This window comes from Anomalospiza imberbis, chromosome 1 (assembly GCF_031753505.1).
Source record: "Anomalospiza imberbis isolate Cuckoo-Finch-1a 21T00152 chromosome 1, ASM3175350v1, whole genome shotgun sequence".
Classification (NCBI taxonomy): domain Eukaryota; kingdom Metazoa; phylum Chordata; class Aves; order Passeriformes; family Viduidae; genus Anomalospiza; species Anomalospiza imberbis.
The window spans coordinates 76,369,129-76,374,062 of record NC_089681.1 but is presented as its reverse complement, the minus strand read 5'-3'; the positions used below and the strand labels follow the sequence as shown (position 1 = coordinate 76,374,062).

The 4,934-nt window shown below is 40.2% G+C and overlaps 1 pseudogene; it reads right to left on the bottom strand.

Annotated features, from left to right (window-relative positions):
- Positions 1 to 2,905: 2,905 nt before the first annotated feature.
- Positions 2,906 to 3,626, bottom strand: LOC137471176 (uncharacterized; annotated as a pseudogene).
- Positions 3,627 to 4,934: the final 1,308 nt, after the last annotated feature.

The window sequence follows — 4,934 nt, the reverse complement described above, 5'->3', positions numbered from 1 at the left end:
GTCATGATCAGAGGAGTAAAATCCAGTTGGAGGTCCTTGTGGCAAGGAGGCCTCATCTGGAGTGCTGTGTCCATTTCTGAGCTCCTCAATATTAGAAAGGCAGGAAGCTACTGGAGAGGGTCAAGTGAAGGGCCACAAAGATTATGAGGGATCTGAAACATTCCTCTGATGAGTAGAGGCTGAGGGAGGCGGGCCTGTTTAGTCTGGAGAAGAGAAGACTGAGAGCATATAAATATCTCAAAGGCAGGTGCCAAGACAATGGTGCCAGATCCTTTTCTGTAGTGCCCAGTGACAAGAAGAGTAATGGCTGTAAACTAAAACACGAGTTTCACCTCAACATGAGGAAGAACTTCTTTACTTTGAGGGTGGCAGAGCACTGAAACAGGCTTCCCAAGGAGATTGTGGAGTCTCCCTCTCTACAGACCGCGGCTGCCCATTACTTCTCTTGGCCCCGGTCAGCTCTCGAACGCCCGGCTTGAGCATCTCAGCTTTTCATCGGGGCCAGGGCTCGCCGCAGTCTCCGAGCGCTTTTGCTGCCGCGCTCCGGGGTGGGCTGTTGGCCGCGCTTCGCCGTTGGCACGAGGGAAGAAACAAAGAGGCAGGGAATTCGTCCAAATCCGTCCGCGTGGCGGCTGGATGCTTTATTGGCTGCGAGAGCTGCGGTGGAAAAGCTGCAGCCGCTCCCAGCTTCGCACGGACGCAAATGGCCTCGAGCATGGCGAGGAGTGGGATGAAATAGGGGAGGGACAGGGCGGACAGGGAGCCCTCCCGCCCAATGGGTACAGACATCGTGGTGATGACGTGTACTACAGCGACCAATGGGAACACAGTAGGGGCGGACACAGGGCTTTGGGGTGAGTGGGACCGGGAGAACGGGGAGACGGGCACGGAAACTGCACTAGGGGAAAACCCGGGGGATGCACGAGGGTACAGAGAACTGGAAAACTAAAAAAGAAAAAACCCATAATTTGAACCCAAACCCAGGATGCAACAACAGACATGCAAAACCGACCTGAACACATTTTCTTGTAACCTGCTCTAAGTGATTTGCCTTGGCAGGGGGATTGGATTAGATGATCTCCAGAGGTCCCTTACAACCCTAATGATTCTGTGATTCTATCTTATTGGTGATGCGCATGTCAATTCCCTGCTCATATATATTCATTACAATTATGCATGGAAAAAGGAAATAACAACAAAATTAATAAATTTTTTATTAACATTTCTTTGAGGAAAGCTTCACTGGCTAAGTGTCTTCAGCATGGAAGTTGGATGCAGAGTATTTGTTAGATATAAAAAAAGGCAGCATCATAGAGAAGAACAGTAAGGACCACTTTATGAACATATTAAAAAAAAATCTGTAAGATTTGTTTCCCCACTTTCAGTTAGTCTAAACTGATTTTAAAAAGTACTAAATACATACATGAAGGAGAGACCAAACAGTGACTTTTGCAAATAAAACTCTAGGTGAAATTCTAAGCTCTAGGAGACCCCAAACTAGAAGTTATAAAGATAAAGCAGGAGAAGGGTCTTTCCTTAACTAACCGTAGTTGTTCACTCTCACATGTACGAAATTGGGTAAGATGCATCTGATCATGCAGATTTCTCATCTGTCACATACTGTCTATTAAGGTGAGACTAAATAATTTGTCTAACATAATACATACTCAGAAAGCATAAAGATTAAGAAAACCCGGGAAAAACATACTTGTTTTCTTCTTTTATGTTTTTGCACCTTCATTCTCTATTTACAGTGTCACTGACCGAAAAAATTGTAGTTAAACAAGCAGAAAAGTTATTTCAGATACAGCTAACAAACTATTTCCACTAATCAGAAACGTTTGATAAAATAATCTTAAATTTTATGTTGGAATGAAACTGGAGGATTTTAGTATTCTTTAAGAGTACATTCTGTTAATTGAGTGACTGTATAACAGAGAATAATACTTACTCAACAGTTTGCAATTATAAGTTGAAATAAAATAACAAGGTTTTGATGAATTTGGCTTTCTAAGCCCTCTTGATGAAAATACAGATTAGAATAGATATAATATATAAAAATTGAAACAATTCTTAAGCTTTATGTCAGATATTTTTTGGGAAATGAAGTGCAACTTTCATACTTTTATAAGCAAATTAAGTAAAAAATTGCTTAAAACAAATTCTACCCTTCTAAAAAAAATCTGCATTGATATTTGTAGTCAAAATAATGTTTCCATTTAGAAGAATAAGTCTGATACACTTAGCCCACTTTATTAGGGTATCATGTGGAAGAGGAAATAAAAGTTATAGGAAAATCCACCCAACCACTGGTTTTCCCCTCACTCATTTTTCCTGTGTAACCTTCTTCCCACATAAGAAATTGACACCCTCCATCTTAAAGACATGGTAATTTACTGATTTTTCCTCATGAGTGTGGTTAATCCATTTCAAGATATATTTATATTCCTGAACTTAACAGCCTTTGTTAGGAGGCAAAAATGGTTAAGGGACATGGAGATATAGTGACTGCATTTTAATTTTAAATGAGCTATATATTCCTGCTCTTGACTATTTAACGAATAGAATGGGAAGCAGAACTTTTATGCACATGCAAAAGAGTATTGCCAAAAATATTTGTTGGTCAAATAGCTTAGCATTTCAAAATCAGTTTTCTTATACTGTGTCTGTAGAACAGGTATGGTGGTGTGAACCTCTTATTCCCCAATCTAATGTTTTTATTATGATTTGTCAAATAAAACTTAAGATTGTGTTTTGCAACATTTCTTGTGGGATGTAGTATTTTTTTATAATTGCTTCAAGAAATCTGTCTGCACACTCCCCTCTAATGAAAGCCTGAGAAGCTTTTGAAAAAAAAAGTAAGCTGAGGATGTGAACTTCACAGAATTTCACAGACTTTTCTAGGTTGGAAGAGACCTTTAAGATCATTGAGTCCAACCCATGTTCTAACACCTCAACTAGATCATGGCACCAAGAGCCACATCCAGTCTTTTTTTAAACACATCCAGGGATGGTGACTCCACCACCTCCCTGGGCAGATGATTCCAGTATTTGACCACTCTTTCTGTGAAAAACTTCTTCCTTAAGTCTAGCCTGTATCTCCCTTGGTGCAGCTTGATACTGTGTCCTCTTGTTCTATCTGTTGTTGCCCGGAGAAAGAGACCGACCCCCAGCTCACCACAGCCACTCTTCAGGAAGTTGAAGAGAGCGATAAGGTCACCTCTGAGTCTCCTTTTCTCCAGGCTAAACAATCCCAGCTTCCTCAGTTGTTCCTCATATGGCTTGTGTTCCAAGCCCCTCACCAGCCTCGTTGCTCTCCTTTGGACATGCTCAAGCATCTCAATGTCCCTCCTAAACTGAGGGGCCCAGAACTGGACACAGTACTCAAGGTGTGGCCTCACCAGTACCGAGTACAGGGGAAGAATGACCTCCCTGCTCCTGCTGGACACACTATTCCTGATACTGGTCAGGATGCCCTTGGCCTTCTTGGCCACCTGGGCACACTGGTGGCTCATCTTCAGCCGACTGTCAACCAGCACCCCCAGGTCCCTTTCCACCTGAGCACTGTCCAGCCACACTGTCCCCAGCCTATAACGTTGCAGGGGGTTATTGTGGCCAAAGTGCATGACTCAGCACTTGGACTTATTGAACTTCAACCCATTAGATTCTGCCCATCCATCCAACCGTTCCAAGTCCCTCTGCAAAGCCCTTCGTCCCTCTAACAGATCGACACATGCTCCCAGCTTAGTGTCATCTGCAAATTTACTAATGAAAGACTCTAAGCCCTCATCCATATCATCAATAAAAACATTAAACAGAACTGGCCCTAGCACAGACCCCTGAGGGAAATTGTGTCTACTGTTGTAAAATGTATTATTTAAAGAAATAAGGAAAATAGCTGATATTCATGCAGACAACTGCTTATAAGGAAAGAAAAATGCAGAAACTAAGAACAGAACATAAGGAAAAAAAAATAAAGAAATAAGGATTTAAATGGATCGCTTCTTCTGCAGAGAACTCTTGAATAATTACATTCCAAGCAAGTTAGTCAAAGGAATGTTGGAAATACTCCTGCTTTGGAATTTGAATTTCTAGTTCTAAGTTTATATATTTTGTTTCAAAATCGGTTGAGATTGTGGTTTTTTTTTTTTTTTTTTTTTTTGTTTTGTTTTGTTTTGTTCAGTTTGGTTTGGTTGTAATTTTGGGACAGAAACTGCCAGAGCAATTCATACTGTCTAGTCAGACATATGTTTCTTAAAATGGTTGATGCAACATTTTTTTTACTTGCAACTTTTATTTCTTAAACAAATGAGAAGCTGGGGATAATGGAGTTCATATATTTAATCAAATAGTAGCTGGATTATAAAGATTTATGGTGAAACAAATGGCAATTATGGCATAAAGCAATATACTCCATAAAGGTACCAGATTCTGTGTTTTGCATAGTAAGATATCTGGGTGGCTTGGACAAAAACTGATAGCTGAGATCTGGCATATTGACAATGGAGAACAGCCTAAACAGCTAACAACAGACAGCTCTGAACATTTGGTTAAAAAATTGGCATTTCCTCAATTTTTCTGTCTCTGATTCATCTTGTAGATGAAATCTTAAGGATGTATACACTGAAAAATTTATAGTTAAATTTGTAATTAAGTTAGCAAAAGCTGACAACAGTGTCTGTGTGTTCTATATTTTTATTGAACTGAAAGTCAGTATTTTGCAACATAACGGAAATGGGGTACAGGAGACTCAATATATTTGCTTTTTTCTGTGAATGCCACAATAAGGAAATTAGACCTTAGATTGTTAGATATGATATTTAGTATTAATTTTAGCTTACAGACTTGCTTGATCCATTTAACAGTGCAAAAAACTTTGACTCAGGGATTTGGAGGGCTTGTTATTCCTTTGTTCAGCTCCAGGAGAGCTTTGA